General features: G+C 39.7%; 1 protein-coding gene and 1 non-coding gene across 2 annotated transcripts in view; both read right to left on the bottom strand.

The window, feature by feature from the left end:
• LOC141605736 (jasmonate-induced oxygenase 4-like) overlaps positions 1–20,036 on the bottom strand; it is a 60,577-nt gene that overhangs the window by 27,121 nt on the left and 13,420 nt on the right. The gene's annotated exons all lie outside the window — the stretch shown is intronic.
• LOC141610273 (small nucleolar RNA R71) lies at positions 7,946–8,052 on the bottom strand. Its single transcript, XR_012528178.1, has one exon. It is a non-coding gene; the product is annotated as a small nucleolar RNA R71 (small nucleolar RNA).

Raw genomic sequence — 20,036 nt, 5'->3', positions numbered from 1 at the left:
CGTATATGATCATGATGATGTTAATGTTTGGTTGTTGGTAGTAGCATGTGATTAAGGTCATGCGTCTATATATATATGAACGTTGTGTTTAATTTTCATGTGAGTATGATAAGAGTTCAATTATGTACTACTTTCTTGAAGTATTGAGTTGTTGTTGTTGCCTTATGCATGTTCAAATTGTTTGGGTTTAGAAAATTTGATTTGTATGAAGATCGATTACGGAAGGGTTGTCTTAAAACTGTCATAAGTCGAGTTCTAGAAATGATATTGCTGTAATTCCAATTGGAGGTGATATCTTGTCTTCTTACGATTCTAACGATAGGTCACACGCCCAAAACGACCAAGTAACGAGTGAGATATGACTTTTTTTACGAAAACTGGACGATGCTAAGAACTGTGTTGGTACTCGACCGAGTAAAGTAATACTCGACCGAGTAATCCTCTGTGATAATTGTGTTCGCTTCTGGAGTCGAAAACTCGGCCGAGTAATATAGTTACTCGACCGAGTATCCTGTACTCGACCTAGTATGCTATGTACTCGACCGAGTACCTCAGTGGGCGGTCATTTTGAGTCGGTGACTATGTTTTTACCTTAATTTTTAATCGGTGGCTATGTTCTTACTTTTGTTATGAGTCGGCGGCTATGTTCTTACATTTGTTGTGAGCCGTGGGCTATGTACACATGTATGTTTTGGGTCTTAAAGCGTTCTTTTATATATGTGACGGTCTAGATACGTAAGTTACCAAAGGCTAGGACAAGGAGAATTCCGGCTTGTGAAGGACATGTGTTGGGTAAGGAAGACATGTGTTAATATGGTTGTGAGGAATAGTGGAAAAATGAAAGGGAGGAATGATGAGCTAATCAAGGTAAGGAACATGTTGGTGAGATATGGTGAGTGATATAGTAGTGTGTTGAGTAATATAAAAGTCAGTGTTTATGGGCAAGAGTGATATAAGGGTAAAGAAATGTGAGGATGAAAGATCGAGATGAGGGATGCGAATAGATGCAAATTGAGATGTGTAAGGATTTATGGAAGGGAGACGGTTAGGATTGTGCTGCTTAAGGATATATGTAATGAAAGGTTGCTTTAGAGGGATGAAGTAGAGGGGTATATAGTGAACGTAGATGGAGTTATGTCGCGACGTGGGTTTGTAGATAGTGACTGAGTTTGGGAATTCGGAGTATCAAGGGGGAGTAGTGTGTAAAATTTTTTTGGGAAATTAACAGTATGAGGTAAATTTTTTTGGTTTCCTAGAGATACAAAAGAGAGATACGACTAATTGAAGAGTAACTGTTAGTGTGTGGACTTGATGGTGATAAGGGGAGTGAGAAGCAAGATGAGAGAGGATAAATGATAAGAAGAATGATAAGATATCGATATGAATTAAGGGAATTAGAGTTGTGGAGCTATGGACAAATAAGGATGGAAGTAAGTTGAGAGAATGTTGACCGGAGTTAAAGAGCTTGAAGGTAGGAAATTATGGAAATGTACAATAGCATCACTAGAGAATGTGAGTTAGTGGTTATATAGGAGAGTAAGACGACATGTTAGCCGTGAGTTTCGAGGTATTAATGGAATGAGAAGCTTGTAGAGTGTTTGCACGATCTGAGATTTTGATGGAGAGTTAGGTAACGATATGATAAAGGATAGAATTGGGAATAATGTTGAGGTAGATTTTGTTGATGGATTGGATGTTCGTTATTTGGGATGATAACCAAAGAGAGGAAACAGATTGTTATATTAAGAAGTGATAGTAAGAGAGTAGTCACATGGAGGATGTTGGTGTCATAGTATTGTCACTAGTGGTTGAGGATGATGTTACTTTAGGGAAGTTAGTTGTTCTAATGAGGTTGATTTTGTGGAGGTGATTAGTATGTTTGGTTGTGAGGGAGTATAAGATGTGGATATATGAGGTGTTCGTTCGAAGTTGGGTACTGATGTTATGGCTACATTTGCCGGAGGGGTGATAATTGTGTGTATGAGAGGATATGTTATGAAAGGCACCTGAGTTAAGTCCGGATGAGAGGTATTCATTATCAAGTGGTAAATTACGTGATCAGGATTGGCTAGTTAGATTCGATTATGGGTTTATAAGGTGTGTAAAACTTTGTGTGAGGTTCTGGCCTCACGAGTAATGGTGGGGCGTGATAGTTACGAGTTATTATATGTGTGTTCCGCGTCATATGTTATACTTATATGTGTATGTATGATATCTGTAAGTAATGGTGTGAGGTTCCAGCCTCAAGAGTTATGGTATGGATAATAATCACAAGGTTGGTATTTGTGATCCCGTCGAATATGCTGCGTCGTGATCTGGTAGAGCAGTTTTAAGAAAGTCTTATGGTCAAGGAAGTTGTGTCGAGTCAGTGTAATGAGATTGTAAAAGTTGTGATGGCTATCGATGTGGCTTTGTGCACTGTGCCCGGTAATTCGTGTTCTGATACGAGTATTTTCGTGTTGTCATAGGTCGCTGTTTGTTTACTGCTATTTCTTGTCAGTGTCGGTCGGGGCATATAGACCGTTGTGTTATTTCCCGATGTTTCTTACCAGTGTCGGTATGGGTATGTTCCTATTGGTTTGTATAGAGTATGATATGAAAGAGAGTTGGGTATGGTTCTGTTATTGTCATGGTAAAGTAATATTCTGTTAATGGGACACCGTTGTGAGAGGTTGTTGGAGTACTTTGACCTTGCTTTAGATGAGGCATTGGTGGACATAGTTGTGGCAAGAGAATTGTGGAGCATGTGTGATATTGAACAGGAACTACGTGTGCTTAACACCTTTTCTTGGGATAGCAAGTACGGAGTTTTGGGACTTAGCATCATGTCAAGTTAAGAGTGAGTTTTGTGGTAATAAAGGAGATGAAATTGAGAAGCTAATGTGAGTATGTGTAACAATTGTGGATTGTGAGATAAGATTGTGGAGATGAGTGTATATGTATATAGAAGTATGTCGTTTTGTGGTAATGTAGAAGATATGGAGTAGTGGTTATACTGAGGATTTTATGATATATGTTATGGGAGTACAGAATAATTGGAGGCACGCGAACTGTTAGAGAAAGAGAGCCCTGGATATAGGAATGGTTGTAGGTCTTAAGGTTGTAGTGGGTTATCGTTGCCATGCGATGGTAATGAGGTTTATGGGAGGTATAGCAAAGGACCTAGTATTAGTGAGTTACGAGGACGTAACATTTATCTTAAGAGGAGTAGAGAGGGGAAAAGAGAGTTTGATGGTTGTACATATTATAGCACATTTGGAAGTTTGAGTGTTGGTGTAGAGTAAAGGATGGATTCATGTTATGGTTGATTTTAATACAGGTAATGGCAGTGTTCGTAGTAGTATGATGTTTAGGAGTGTGAGTAGAATTCGATAGTATTAACGGATTGTGTGAGGATGTTTATGTGTGTGATTAAACTTCGAGGACGAAGTTCGTTCTAAGGGTGGTAGAATGTAACATTCAGTCTTGATGGTTGATCTTGTCCGGTGGATTGTCTGGGTATTGAGTTACTAGTGAGTGTTATGGAAGTGAGACAAGGTTGGCAACATTAGATTGTGGTTATTTGGTAATATTATGAAGTTAGTATTGAGAGTATATGGTGTAGTTGGGACGATATCGTGAGTCATGTTGTGGAAGTAAGTGTGGTTGGTAGACCTAGTGTTAGGTGTCCAAGTTTCATAGGTTGGGTTGGAACTTCGGGGACGAAGTTCTTTTTAAGGAGGGAAGACAGTAATACTACGGATTTTATAGGCTAGTACTCGACCGAGTATGGCCTACTCGGTCGAGTAGAGTGTGTCGTGTAGCTTTGTTTAGCACGCCCAGAACACTCGACCGAGTATCTTGAATACTCGACCGAGTAGGGTACTCTACGAGTATACTTTATACTCGACCGAGTATCCGGTCTGTCGGGTATTATTTCCGCGGTTTTGATTAAAATGATTAGTGATTATTTATATAATCGTTTGTCAGTTTCTAAAGGCATTCTCTTCCAAAAACATAAACTACGTTTCTTCCCCCTCTAATCATCTTCATTAGTTCGAAGGCAAAGGTCATCGATTGTGGGTTCTAGCACCATATTCCGTGTCAGTCGTCATAGTAAGTGTCTTATCTTTATTGATCTATTGTTGTTCTTATAAGTTAGCAAACCCTTGTTTGGATTAATTTGGGAGTTTAGGGTTTGCTCATCATATATGTGTTTATTGTTGATTACCATTGTTGTAGGTGACGATGTGGTATTTGTTATGCATTTGTATGATTGATTGCAGCATAGCGGATTGCGAAAAGGTAGGGTTTCCTACTCGGTTCTTGTTAATTGATTTAAGATTGTGATTGTCTTGTGTATGATTGTTATCTCTGCGATCATCGGAGGTTGGGTGTTGTGGTGACGGTGTTGATGTGGTTGTGTTGTGACGGTTGTGGTGTTGTGACAGCTGTGATGCTATGTGTGTGATTGTGGTGGAGTCACTTGCGGGAGTGGCTTCACACCCTAGTTCGCCCTCCGTGGAACCCGTCACGGGAGGGGATGTGCACATTAAGGGACAGGGATTGTTAGTCGCTCGTTGATGAGCTGGACTAGGTGGGGATGGGCTGCGATCACCCACTGGCGGCGAGGATTACCTGTTGCGATGGGTAATCTGGCAGGGCTACGCACTTCGGTGTGTAGTCGATTACTGTGTGAGATCGGGAGACCGGGGATGGAGGATGATCAGGATGATCAGCCGGTTACATTATTTGTTTGTCTTATTTGAATTATGCAGTAACTGACCCCGTGTTGTTGATTTGTAAAACCTGCGGTGATCCATTCGGGGATGGTGAGCAGATATGTCAGGTAATGCAGATGTTTAGCTATGGGACAGACATGGGGAGTCATCACTTCGAGTCTAGTTTCATTTATTTACGAGTTTAGTGTCTTTAATTTCAGTTGTATTGAGGCCCTTACACTTTTATCTTGGGTTGGTCTGAGATAATGTAATCGTTAAACTCTTTATACTTTAATATAGTTGTTTTGGATTGTTGCTTTTGATATACTAACCTCGGGCAACCGAGATAGTAACAGCTTCTCATTCTAGGGTAGTCCTTGGTAAGGTACATTGGTATGAGGGGGTGTTACATTAACTGCTCAGATAGCCGAATTGAAGACATCACAGTCCTTGGAAAAGCAGCAAACGGTTCATGCCATGGTTCAAGAGGAGGTCTCTTGTGAAATATGTGGGATTGATGGTCATACTGCGGCCAGATGTATGAGTACAATTGAACAAGTACATGCCTTTCAATCATTTAAGCAAGGTACTCCCTATTCCAACTTCTTCCCTGAAAGAAGTCAGAATTTGTTTAATCAAACCCCGCAACAGAATGCCTATATTATTCCCCGTAATCGTGGTAATCAACGACAAGGCAATTATAGACAGAACCAAAGAGGAAACCAATTTCAGGAAATACAACCTCCTCAGCAAGCTCCAAATAATTATATGGCAGAGATGAAGGCTTTGTTGCAACAAACGTTGATGATGCAACAAAAGCAGATGGCTCAAATAGCCGAATTTGTGGCTCATAATAAGATGTTAGATACGCAGGTTGCTAAATTGGCGGTTCAAAATCCTTCAAAACAGCCCGGAACTCTTCCTCCTCAAGGTAAACAAGCACATGAACAAGTTAATGCTATTTATCTAAGGAGCGCTTGATATGTTCATTTTATATATACTTTTACCCCTCATTTTAGCTCGGTTTCTATTGATTATCATACTTTAATTAGTATATTTTTGAGCTAATTTTGTGTTCTAGGTGTATTGTTGTGTTTGTTTTGGTTTTGTAGGAATCTAAGCATTTAGAGGCTTTTTCCTATGATTTTGTACACCAAGTTCACTAAGCTAAACAAGGCCAAATATTGGACTAAGTGTGTGAAGATTTCTTGGGTTTTGCATGAAGATTAGTGGATTGAAGTAAGGAATTACAAATGAAGCCAAATGCAAAGTCAAGCCCAAAATGAAGGTCTATATCAAGGTTGCAAGCATTGGATGCCAATAGAGCTTAGGATGCTAGGAATTTAGAACATTAATCGGGTGATTAATCGCACATTTAATCACCAAACATTGGATACCTTAGCAATTAAGAGGAGAGTTAAGGCAAAATACCGAGGATCATATGACCCCGATCGGGGCCGCCCAACCCCGATCGGGGTTGTATGCTCGTTGGTTCTTACGTTTTTCTCCTCCTCTCCTATAAATAGGAGAGGTATTCCTAGGTTTTAAGCATCCCATTTTCACGTCCAAGTTTACTACATTAAGCCTCAAGCATTATAAGTTTTCTCTCATTAGTTTTCATTTCAAGCTTAAGTTGTTTAAGCATTCCTTAGTTAATCATTCAACACTTTGTATTTCAAGAGATTCTCAAGCATTTGTTATTCAATCTTTTGGTTCTAGTTATTTGTTCTTCCATACAAGTCTTCCTTATTAAGGTATTTCTTATTACAAGTTTACAATTTACATCATTGCTTTAGTTGTCACATAGTTTTTATAATTGTTACTTTAGCTTTGTTCTTTTCATATGTTATATCACCCAATTAATATAATTCATATAACCATGTTTAACATTCTTTACAATTTAGTTTGCATTTTATATCTTAGTATGAGTAGCTAAATTCTCTAGTCTAAAGGCTAGGGGAGCCATGCAAAATCAAACATATAATATGATTAAATAAAGTTTATAATAATTTTGATCAATTGCTTCCATCACATGCTTGCTTTGTTACGCTTAATCTTTGATTATCTACGTAGTCGTAGATTAAAACTTGTTTATTCGTTCTAAAGTCGAGAGGCACGGAATTGAATTAGACTAAGCATGTATGGTAGGACGACCTAGTCATGGACGAGAGTTTTTCTAGGACCCGGTCTATGGTTGATACTAATGCCGTAAGGTGGGTATCTTCAAGCCTAAGTAATTGACAAGATTATTAGTACCAAGTTTATCATGTTCATATGTTTACCTTTGCATGAGTGACCCGACCCCTTTAGACTATCTTTTATCATATTATTTACATTGCAATTTTCATTAATCATCAAACCAAACAAACTAAAACCAAATCGTAATCGACCTTGATAAAAATCCACCCATAGCAATTCACGACGTAATTCCCGTTTCCTTGTGTTCGACCCCTATTACTACATTAACTTGTGTCTAGGGAAATTATTTTTGCATAGGTACGCGATAAGCCTATCAAAGTTTGGCGCCGTTGCCGGGGAAACGGTTTTATTGCTTTTTGAATTGTCGATTTTTATCTTGTTTTCCTTTGTCTTGGGGAACACTTGTTCCTTAAGACCGTTACTTATCACTTCTCTAGAAATTGTTGTCTTATGCCCAGGTCCTCTCGTAGTGGAGAATTGCTTTCACCGGATTCCGATCCCGAGAAAACATTTAGGAGAAGACGACGTTTTTGGAAGGAAGTGAAAGAAGCCACTTCTCCCGTACAAGTTGAAAGTGCTAGAAAGTCTTACTTAGACGATCTAGAAGACCTTGAAGAGGAGGAGGTTTCTTGTTCATCATCTCCACCACCATCACCATCTACTACCAAAAAGATGGTGAGACGTTCCGATCACTCAAAGCCCACCGCGGCCATGCTTCCGGCCGGAATCACAACCACTCAAATCACCGCGCCAGACTTCGAGATCAAACCGGCTTTCATTAGCCTTGTGGAGAGAAAGCAATTTGGAGGAAGTCCTTTGGAGGATCCCAATTTGCATGTGCAAAACTTTTGTGACTATTGCTCCATGATCCGTCAAACCAAGGCGTCACCTAAGCCCAAATAAGGGAAATACTTTTCCCTTTCTCTTTGAAGGACAAGGCCAAGCTTTGGATCAATAGCCTTGACCGCACCGCCATGGGAATCACCAATTGGGAGACATTGGCTCTTGCTTTTTATCAAAAGTTTTTTCCACCGGAGAAAACTCAAACTTTGAGGAGCCAAATCACCGGATTCCGTCAACAAGCTCTTGAGAGCTTATATGAGGCTTGGGAGAGGTACAAAGAGCTTCAAAGACAATGCCCACATCATGGGCTAGATGATTGGTTTCTTGCAATAACATTCTACAATGGATGTTGTGCCGAGTCCCGAAGGATTCTTGATTCCGCCAACAATGGGCGGTTTGATCAAATTGACACCGATCTTGCTCATGCCACGATCGAATCTATGGCAGTCCATGATGCCCAATATGTCAATTCCCGAGTTGTGCCATCTAAAGGTAAAGAAGAATCCTCTAACAACTCTGTTTTGCTAGCTCAAATTGCTTTGCTCCAACAACAATTGGCGGAGAGGGATGCTAGAGATTCCATTCAACAAGTCAATGCCATGTCTTCAACGAGCCAAATCGTTGTGTGTGAAGGTTGCGGAGGTGCGGGTCACTATGCCGCTCATTGCCAAGCTCCCATTGAAGAGGTAAATGCCTTTTTAGCTTGAAGACAAAATGCACAAAATGCTTATCCACCGGGTACATTCTCAAATAAATATAACCCAAATTCAAGATTTCACCCGAATATGTCCTATAGAAGCAACAATGTGCTAAATCCTCAACCACAACCTCCACCACAACAAAATGCCTATGTCCCTCAACAACAAAAATATATCTCTCCACCGGGGTATCAAAATCAACAAAGGCCCCCACAAAACAATTTCCAACAAACTCAACCTCCACAACAAAATGCCCAACAAAATAACCAAGAGGGAGGTAAGCTTGAGGGCTTGATAATCCGTATGCAAAAGGAATTGTTGGCTCAAATCCAAAAGAATGAGCAAGCTCAAAATGCCGCAATCAAAATGTTGGAGCAACAAATGGCTCAATTGGCCTCATCTAGCTCTTCAAGGAAATCGGGTCAACTACCCCCTCAAGGTGAGCAACCTCATGCTACCCTTAATGCTATCTCCTTAAGAAGTGGTACGAAATATGATGGGCCATCCATGCCCAAAGATGATGAGGAGGTACTTGTTGAGTTGGAGATTTCTCCAAATGATAAGGCAAATGAAGAAATTCCCAAGAAAGTGGATGACCCACTTGTTGTTGTTGAGAAAGACAAGGAAGTGGAGGATGCTCCTCCAAAGAAAGATGTTGACAAAGATTTAGGAAAAGTCAAAGTGCCATTCCCTCATAGATTGGCAAAGCATCAAAAGAATTCTCAATTCGGTAAATTCATGGAAGTTGTGAAGAATTTACAGGTAACCGTTCCTTTTACCGAATTAATCACTCAAATTCCATCTTACACTTAGTTCATGAAAGACATTTTAACTAAGAAGAGGACTTTTGATGAGGTTGAAACAATAGCTCTCACCGCCGAGGTGAGTGCTCTTTTGCAAAACAAATCCCCTCCTAAGTTAAAAGATTCCGGTAGCTTTTCTATTCCATGCACAATTGGCACCTACCAAATTGATAAAGCTTTATGCGATTTAGGTGCTAGTGTGAGTGTAATACCTTACTCTATTTGTGCTAAGCTTAATATGGGAGTCTTAAAATGCACTAGTGTCACATTGCAAATGGCGGACCGTTCTATAAAACGCCCTTTGGGAGTTTTGGAGGATGTTCCCGTTAAGGTTGGTAAGTTTTTCATTACGGTTGATTTTATTGTTCTTGACATGGCCGAAGATGCCCAAATCCCAATCATTTTGGGAAGACCATTTTTACACACCGCGGGTGCGTTAATTGATGTCAAGAACGGTAAAATTACATTGGAAGTGGGTGACGATAAGGTCACATATAATTTGAATAGTGCCATGAAGAGTCCTATGATAGAAGAGTCTTGTTATTCTATTGACATTTTGGATGTTGTTGACATTGTTATAGAAGACTCTACACCTCGATCTTTGTCTAAAGATCCCTTGGAGGCACTCTTGCTTTTAGAATCATTTGCAGGTGATGATGAGATTGGAAATGAGGAGATTGATGCTTTGGAGCAAGAATTGGATGGAGAGGAGCTATCATTGGAGGAGAGCTCACACTATATAGGCTTGGTTGCTACACCCCAAGATGTTGAGGTACAAAAACCCGAGCTTAAGCCCCTTCCTTCCAATTTGAGGTATGCTTTTCTTGATAATGAGGGGATGTGCCGTGAATCGTTAGTGCTAAATTAGATGAGAGTCAATTGGCTAAATTGCTTCATGTATTGAGGTCTCACAAGAAAGCCATTGGTTATAAACTTGACGATTTAAAAGGCATAAGTCCCGAATTTTGCATGCACCGAATCAATCTTGAGGAAGATCATAAACCATGTGTCCAAGGTCAAAGACGACTAAATCCTAACATGCAAGAAGTGGTCAAAAATGAAGTGCTTAAATTGTTAGATGCGGGAATTATCTATGCGATTTCCGATTCTAAATGGGTGAGTCGGTCAAGTGGTTCCTAAGAAAGGAGGAACCACCGTAGTCAAAAATGATAAAAATGAGTTAATTCCAACTAGAATTGTGACGGGTTGGAGAATGTGCATTGACTATAGGAGGCTAAATCTAGCCACCAAGAAAGACCACTACCCATTACCTTGTATTGACCAAATGTTGGAAAGGTTGGCATGTCACAAATACTTTTGCTACCTAGATGGCTATTCCGGGTTCTTTCAAATACCCATTCACCCGGATGACCAAGAGAAGACCACGTTTACATGTCCCTATGGTACATTTGCCTACCGTAGAATGCCTTTTGGTCTTTGTAATGCCCCCGCCACCTTCCAACGTTGCATGATAAGCATCTTTTCCGACTACATTGAGTCTATCATGGAGGTGTTTATGGATGACTTTAGTGTTTATGGTTCTTCTTTTGATGCTTATTTGACTAACTTGTCCAAAGTTTTGAAGCGTTGTGAAGAAGTTGATTTGGTGTTGAATTGGGAAAAGTGCCACTTCATGGTGAATGAAGGAGTGGTGCTTGGTCATATTGTTTCGGAGAGAGGAATTGAAGTGGACCGTGCTAAGGTCCAAGTTATTGAGCAACTACCCCCACCGGTAAATGTGAAGAGTGTAAGGCGTTTCTTGGGCCATGCGGGTTTTTCTACCGTTTTATCAAAGATTTTTCTAAGATTGCCAAACCCCTTACGGAGCTTCTTTTAAAAGATGCTCCCTTTGTGTTTACTAATGATTGTCTTGAGTCTTTTAATAGGATCAAGAAGGCTTTGATTTCCGCACCTATCATCCAATCACCAGATTGGAACTTGCCATTCGAGCTCATGTGTGATGCAAGTGACTATGCGGTAGGTGCCGTGCTAGGACAAAGAAAGGACAAGGTTCTCCATGCTATCTACTACGCTAGCAAAACCTTGGATGCGGCTCAAATCAATTATGCCACGACGGAGAAAGAGCTACTTGCCATTGTCTATGCCTTAGACAAATTCCGCTCTTACTTGATTGGTTCCAAAGTCATTGTTCATACCGATCATGCCGCATTGAAGCATCTCCTAGCCAAACAAGAAGCTAAGCCAAGATTGATAAGATGGATCTTGCTTTTGCAAGAATTTGATCTTGAGATTAAAGACAAGAAGGGGGCCGAAAATGTTGTTGCCGATCACTTATCCCGTTTGAAGTTCAAAGATGGAGGTATTGAATTACCTATTGATGATTCCTTCACGACGATGTTCTAATGATGTTGGAAGCCAATACTCCTTGGTATGCCGACATAGCCAACTACCTAGTTGGAAGAGAATTGCCACCCAACCTTTCATATCAACAAAGGAAGAAGTTCTTACATGATGCCAAGTTCTTCCTATGGGATGATCCACATTTGTTCAAACATTGCTCCGATGGGCTATTCCGGAGATGTGTCCCACAATGGGATGTGAAAGGGTCTTTGAAAGGATGCCATTCTTCTCCTTATGGTGGTCATCATGGACCATCCAAGACCGTTGCTAAGGTGTTGCAATCCGACTTCTATTGGCCAACCATGTTCCAAGATGCCAAAAATTTCGTGATGGCTTGTGATGCTTGCCAAAGGACGGGTTCCATATCAAGAAGACACGAGATGCCTCTCAATGGAATTTTGGAAGTAGAGGTATTCGATGTTTGGGGCATAGATTATCAAGGACCGTTTCCTTCCTCAAAAGGGAATCGGTATATTTTGGTTGCCGTTGATTATGTCTCTAAATGGGTAGAGGCAATTGCTACTCCTACCAATGATGCTCGCAACGTGATTAAATTGTTCAAGAAGATCATATTCTCGAGGTTCGGTGTTCCAAGAGCAATCATTAGTGATCGTGGTACTCATTTCGGTGAGAAACAACTTGATGCTTTGTTGGAAAAATATGGAGTCTACCATAGAAGAGGCTTGGCTTATCATCCACAAACTAGTGGCCAAGTAGAGGTTTCCAACCGCGAGATCAAGTCCATACTTGAGAAAGTTGTTGCCAAATCACGAAAGGATTGGAGTATGAAGCTCGATGATACCTTATGGGCCTACCGCACCGCGTTTAAGACACCTATTGGTACCTCACCATATAGGTTGGTCTATGGAAAGGCGTGCCATCTTCCCGTTGAGATGGAACAAAAGGCTTTTTGGGCAATTAAGGAGCTTAACATGGACCCGAAATTGAGTGGCGAGAAGCGGTTGTTGCAACTCAATGAGCTCGATGAATTCCGTTTGCAAGCTTATGAGAGCTCCCGTCTCTACAAGGAGAGAACAAAGAGATGGCATGATAAAAAGATCTTGAACAAGGAATTTCAAATTGGTGATAAGGTCTTGCTATTCAATTCCCGATACAAGCTATTTCCGGGAAAGTTACGATCACGGTGGTCCGGTCCATATACCGTCACAAATGTCAACAAGTTCGGTTCCGTTGAAGTGATGACCACCAAGGGCGAAAAATTCAAAGCAAACGGTCATCGTTTGAAGCTCTACCATGAGAATGTGATCGTTGGTGTGATAGAGGAAATGACCGTTCAACCTCTACCAAAGAAAGCTTAAACCGACTCAAGCTTTTTCGTCGTGCGGGACGTTAAACCAGCGCTTCTTGGGAGTCAACCCAAGCTTTTTATTGCTTTTATTTATTTTTGTCTTTGATTTTCTGCAATTTAATTGTTTTTCGTAGATTAGTAATAAAATATTCAACTTAATGATTTTTCTTTTGTGATTTTTAGGTGAAAGTGAAGAAAGGAGAAAGTGGAGTGCATTTGACACGCAACCCCATGCAAAAACCCCGTTCGGGGACGTGGTTTTCGAAAAAAAGGAAAAACAAGTCACCCCCCTTCTACGAGGAAGTCAACGCGGACAAGTGGTCAACCCCGATCGGGGCCGCCTAACCCCGATCGGGGTCGTGGTACTGTAGCTACTTTTTGGTATTTGCGGGTATGTAAAAAAAAAGCAAGATTCTATCACAACTTAGCAAACCCGACGGTACTCCTCATCCCTTTCTCCCTCATTTTTCTTCATTTTTCTACCTAAAATCACAAGGAAACTTCATTTTCTTCATTGATTTGTAAGCTTTGTTCAACCATTAACATCAACTTGGTAAGATCTCTTCTCTTTTCTCTTTAAATTCATCTATTACAATCAATTAATTGGATTATGCAAACCCTAAATCAATTTGGGGGAATTCGATTTTGTGCTTTTTGGTACTAGAAATTGGTTGTAGAATGATTATTACATGTTTGTAGTATGAATTAGTTCACTAATTTATACTATTATGCCTATTAGGATGGATTTTGGTTTGCCTTAAGATGAATTTTGTCTTAAAATTTCAGAAATATGGCACCAAGAAAAGCTCCTTCACAAGGTGCTTCTAAGAGAAGGAGAGGTGAGGCGGAGCCTTCAAATGCAGCAGCGGATGTTCATATGGAGGAAGTCCCACAATGGCATGACCCGGAATATCCAAATGTGATCTTTAATTCACTAGCTCAATACAACAATTGGGTTGTTTTGAAAAGCAAAGGTATGGAACCAACGAAATTCATTAACCAAGCATCTTTAAACAACATTTCATTCTCTTTGTTACCTTTCGTTTATTTAATGAAGATCATAAGATGGACTTAGCGGATTTCGCCGCTATCTTTGATTTGCCTCACAAGTTGCCAACCGAGTCACCCGATGATTATAACCCCATTTTAACTTGGGATGCCATTTCTCACTTGCCTTTTCCGGGTTTTGATCATACACCACATCAATTTATTCATTATCCCGACATAAGGATTTGGCAAAGGTTTATGGGATGGACCTTTTTTGGTAGAAATGAACCTCACTCGGTGAGGAAGATTGAGTTAGAAATCTTGGGTGCTTTCTTAAATGTTAATGGTGATGAGAAGTGGGGAATTAATATCCCCTACCACTTTGCGGTCCACTTGACCAAACAAACTAATCCCAAGAATAGTTGCATTGTCTTAGGTGGTTTGGTCACTAAATTGCTCACCATTTGTGTAGGTTTAATCAAGAGACTACCGGTTTGAGACCATTGCTTGAGTCTAGGTCTAGGGGAGTTGGTCTTGATTATGAATACTTTATTTCTTGTAATTGGTTTAAAGATGCTCATCCCAACATGATTTGGAAGATAGGTAGACAAGACTCCATTCGTCTACCCGAGGAAAAGAAAGAAATAAAGGCTTTGGTTCATACTAGGCCTCGTAGTGGAAGTGACCCCTTTGTTAGACCGACCTACCATTTAGCCCTTAGAGGTGAGTCAACTACCACCGTTGAGAGACGTGTGGGAGGTTCATCCTCCCAAGCACGTCATTCCACCTCTAGCATTGAGTCACCATCTAGCATAGAAATGATGAACATGATGCGAGAAATGAACTTAGGTGTTAATCAAATTCGTGATGACCAACGACTTGCATTACATCCTATTTATGATCATTTTGCTAGACAAGGAGTTATCCAGGCGAGGGGCCACACCCTTCATTCTATACTTATCCTCCGGGTGGATTTCCTCCTCCATCTCCTATTCCCCCTTCCCCTCCTCACAATGATGCAGGTACATTTGCTCAATATGAACCTGGCCCGGATTTTTGTGGTTCAGATTATGGGGTTGAGGCATGCTATGGTGGCTATGGTGGGATTAGTAGTTATGGTGATGGTCTTGGTAGTGGCCAAGATATTGGTGAGTATGTCACTCCTCTTCAAGGGGATGACTCAAGTGGAAGTGGCCAACAAGGAGAATCAAGTGGTAGTGGCAAGAAGAAGAAGAAAGGGAGGAAGGGGTTCAATTTTTGGCCCTTTTCTTAGTTGATCAATGAAGAAGTTCCCCGAATTCATGCTAGCTTGGGGGGGGGCTAGCAAGTTGAGTAAGTTTTTAATTGCTTTGCATATTAGTTTAGATCTTGCAACCCATTAAACATAACCTCTAGTTCTTCTTGTTTTGTGCTTTGAGCCATTTCTATGGTTTGATTGGATGATTTGGATAGTTGGCACATTGAGGACAATGTGATGTTTAGCTTGGGGGGGGGGATTGCATTTGCATATAGTGTAGTTTGCATGTAGTGTAGGAAATTTGAAAATTTTTGAGAGAAATTTTTGCTTTGTGCTTGCTTGTTGCCTACTTTCCTCTTTGCTTATCCTAATAATAGCTTGTTGCTAATGATTTATTCTTTAATGATGGGGTATTAGCTACATGGGGATGTCTTGACATAGTAGGTGGGAGATGGAGAATGAACCGAATAGGCTTGATCTTGACTTTTGGCAAGCTACAAAATGGTAAGGTAGAACCTCCTTTAAGGCCATTTCATCTTTATTTGGTCTCACTTAGGTGAGTGTAGGTATCTCCTTATAATGTGTGTTACATCAAAACGCACAAGTATGGTCTTCATGTCATTTCTTGGTAAGCATGCATTCATTTGTTTTAGCATTTTGGAGCCATTCACATGATAAATTTAGCCTTTTTGACCCCTTCACAAAATTTATCCCTAACTACATCATTGAAATTGCCTACCCTTGTTGAGCTAGTAGCTTAGTTGGATAGTATTTGGGTGCTCATTGGGATATATTTGGTTGTTTGAAGTCATGTGAGCTTGGTCTTAATGCTCAAAAAAAAAAAAAAAAAAAAAAGAGGAAAAAAGGAGAAAAAGAAAAAATTGAAAAAATTGGAAAATGAAAGAAAATGAAAAAAGTGAAGAAAGAAAAAAAAACAAATGAATGAGAAAAAGCATGAAAAAAAAGAAGGATGCATTGAAAAAGAAAAGAAAAGAAAAAAAGAGAAGAAGAAAAGATGTGAGAAATTCTCAAGCTTTATTCATTATATTTTGGAGAGATTTCTTATGGTTTGAATTGAAAAAAATTGGGTTAGAATTGGGATTGAGCATCCTTGCATTTTGGTAGTTGCTAGCTTGACTTAGCTCCACATTACCATAACTCTTTTGTTCCCCCTTCTTACCCATGTTTATTTACCTTCTTCCTACCCATTTGGCTTCTTTATCATGCTTACATTTCATTGTCTTTGCTTGCTAGTTTTGACATGTTTACCATATTAGATTGCGGGCACATTGTTATAAGTTGAGGATAGTTGAGTGTTCATTCACAAAAAAATTGTCCTTCCACATACAAAAGAGTTTGAGTGTCCCGTGAGAGTCCATAAGTCGAAAGATCATGCAAGAGCTTAAAGGTTCATTCAAAGTTTTCTATGCTACGCCGTCGTGTAAATCTCATCCATGTCTTGCTTTATCCCTTGCCCATGTTGTTTCGGGTTTTTAAATCATTATGTTTAGCTTGTTTAGGATATAGCCATTGATGGGATTTGGTTTCTTGCTTGGGGACAAGCAAGGGTTTAGCTTGGGGGAGTTTGATATGTTCATTTTATATATACTTTTACCCCTCATTTTAGCTCGGTTTCTATTGATTATCATACTTTAATTAGTATATTTTTGAGCTAATTTTGTGTTCTAGGTGTATTGTTGTGTTTGTTTTGGTTTTGTAGGAATCTAAGCATTTAGAGGCTTTTTCCTATGATTTTATACACCAAGTTCACTAAGCTAAACAAGGCCAAATATTGGACTAAGTGTGTGAAGATTTCTTGGGTTTTGCATGAAGATTAGTGGATTGAAGTAAGGAATTACAAATGAAGCCAAATGCAAAGTCAAGCCCAAAATGAAGGTCCATATCAAGGTTGCAAGCATTGGATGCCAATAGAGCTTAGGATGCTAGGAATTTAGAACATTAACCGGGTGATTAATCGCACATTTAATCACCAAACATTGGATACCTTAGCAATTAAGAGGAGAGTTAAGGCAAAATACCGAGGATCATATGACCCCGATCGGGGCCGCCCAACCCCGATCGGGGTTGTATGCTCGTTGGTTCTTACGTTTTTCTCCTCCTCTCCTATAAATAGGAGAGGTATTCCTAGGTTTTAAGCATCCCATTTTCACGTCCAAGTTTACTACATTAAGCCTCAAGCATTATAAGTTTTCTCTCATTAGTTTTCATTTCAAGCTTAAGTTGTTTAAGCATTCCTTAGTTAATCATTCAACACTTTGTATTTCAAGAGATTCTCAAGCATTTGTTATTCAATCTTTTGGTTCTAGTTATTTGTTCTTCCATACAAGTCTTCCTTATTAAGGTATTTCTTATTACAAGTTTACAATTTACTTCATTACTTTAGTTGTCACATAGTTTTTATAATTGTTACTTTAGCTTTGTTCTTTTCATATGTTATATCACCCAATTAATATAATTCATATAACCATGTTTAACATTCTTTACAATTTAGTTTGCATTTTATATCTTAGTATGAGTAGCTAAATTCTCTAGTCTAAAGGCTAGGGGAGCCATGCAAAATCAAACATATAATATGATTAAATAAAGTTTATAATAATTTTGATCAATTGCTTCCATCACATGCTTGCTTTGTTACGCTTAATCTTTGATTATCGGCCGTAGTCGTAGATTAAAACTTGTTTATTCGTTCTAAAGTCGAGAGGCACGAAATTGAATTAGACTAAGCATGTATGGTAGGACGACCTAGTCATGGACGAGAGTTTTTCTAGGACCCGGTCTATGGTTGATACTAATGCCGTAAGGTGGGTATCTTCAAGCCTAAGTAATTGACAAGATTATTAGTACCAAGTTTATCATGTTCATATGTTTACCTTTGCATGAGTGACCCGACCCCTTTAGACTATCTTTTATCATATTATTTACATTGCAATTTTCATTAATCATCAAACCAAACAAACTAAAACCAAATCGTAATCGACCTTGATAAAAATCCACCCATAGCAATTCACGACGTAATTCCCGTTTCTTTGTGTTCGACCCCTATTACTACATTAACTTGTGTCTAGGGAAATTATTTTTGCTTAGGTACGCGATAAGCCTATCAGCGCTACTACTTATAAAAGTCCGGAGATGCCCATTAATGAAGAGGAGGTCCCTGACATTCATCCTAAGGGATTGGGTAACCTAAAGTTGAGTGACGACGGGAATGAATTGAGCAAAGATAAAACATGAGGCAAGAAGAAAGACGAAAAAGCTGGAATAACGCTGTGTACTCGATCAAGTAGCCTCAGGCTCGATCGAGTATCCCCCCTGATGATGCTATTTCACGCTTTTCAGCTACGACAATTGGAGAAAATAGGGTACTCGATCGAATGACCCCTGAACTCGATCGAGTAAGACGACGGTGTTTCTAAAACTACTACTAATGCAAAAGAAGCCGAGCCCATTGCCATTGCACTACCTTTTCCACACCGGTTACAGAAATCCAAACTTGATCAACAGTTTGGAAGGTTCATGGAGGTAGTGAAGAATCTTCAAGTTAGGGTGCCATTTACTGAATTGGTCACTCAAGTGCCGGCATACGCAAAGTTTCTAAAGGAAATATTGACAAAGAAGAGGCCTTTTTAACGAAGTGGAGACGGTCGCGTTCACTGCAGAGTGAAACGCCGCATTGCAAGCCAATTTACCTCCTAAACTTAAGGATCTAGGGAGTTTCTCTATTCCTTGTCATATTGGTAGTATTGCTATAGATAAAGCCCTTTGCGATTTGGGGGCTAGTGTTAGTGTTATGCCATATTCAATTTGGAAAAAGTTAAATATGGGTGAACTACGTGTTATTAACATAACCTTGCAGATGGCTGACAGATCTCTTAAACGCCCTCTAGGTGTTTTGGAGGATGTTCCAGTTAGAGTAGGGAAATATTTTATTCTAGTTGACTTTTTTGTTATGGATATGGCTGAGGACTCTCAAGTCCCTATTATTCTAGGTAGACCATTCCTACAAACAGCGGGGGCGGTCATAGCTGTTAGGGATGGTAGTCTTACACTACGAATTAGGGATGATAAAATTACTTTTATTCTTGATAAAGCATTAAAGCATCCCAATTTAGAAGCTACGTGTCATATGATTAATATTGTTGATCATATTATTGATGATTCCCTTGCTTAGTGTTTGGACAGGAATAATTAGCCTGACGCCCCTGTTGTTGCGTCAACATCATGGAGCAAGGAAGTAGATGAGATAGAGAAGTTGATCTATGGAGATAAGCCTCATCCTGAGACGGTACATAACCTTGAGGTGAGTGAAGATTTGGAAGCTGAGCTTGATGCTCTAAAGGCTGAGATATTTAAAGACGGTCCCGTCACCGAGGTAAATGGAGATGTGACTCCTCCCATTATAGGTGAAGCCGTATATTCTTTTCCCATAAATGCAAAGGTAAAAGGTAGTAAACAGTCATGTTTGCCTTTTATCTTAGACTTTGAGTTTGACGAGCCCGAGCATTATTTATGGTTAATTTTACTTGCTTGTGTTATCCTTTGGTGGTACTTATGTCTTTGTGTAGCACATGGGCAGCTTTTCGATTTACTAATGCGAGCTTTGAGTTTTTTTTTTTACCGTGTCATGGGTGAGCACTTGGTTTAAAGTGCAGAAAACTGGTCTGTCTATTAGATACTCGACCGAGTCCAGCCTTATTCGATCGAGTATCCTTGCTTTTTGGGTCTGAAACGTAGCTAGTGATGATGGATTTGCGCGGTTGGTCATTTTCCTCTATTTTTGCAGCTGGTTTGGGGGAACTCCTAAGATTTTACCTGGCATTCTCTTTCCTTGTATCTACTTTTATTGTATTATCTCTAGTTATTTTCCCTTCCTTTTGTTAG

Source organism: Silene latifolia, chromosome 10 (assembly GCF_048544455.1).
Source record: "Silene latifolia isolate original U9 population chromosome 10, ASM4854445v1, whole genome shotgun sequence".
NCBI classification, from domain to species: Eukaryota; Viridiplantae; Streptophyta; class Magnoliopsida; order Caryophyllales; family Caryophyllaceae; genus Silene; species Silene latifolia.
This window is presented reverse-complemented; position numbering and strand designations above follow the sequence as displayed.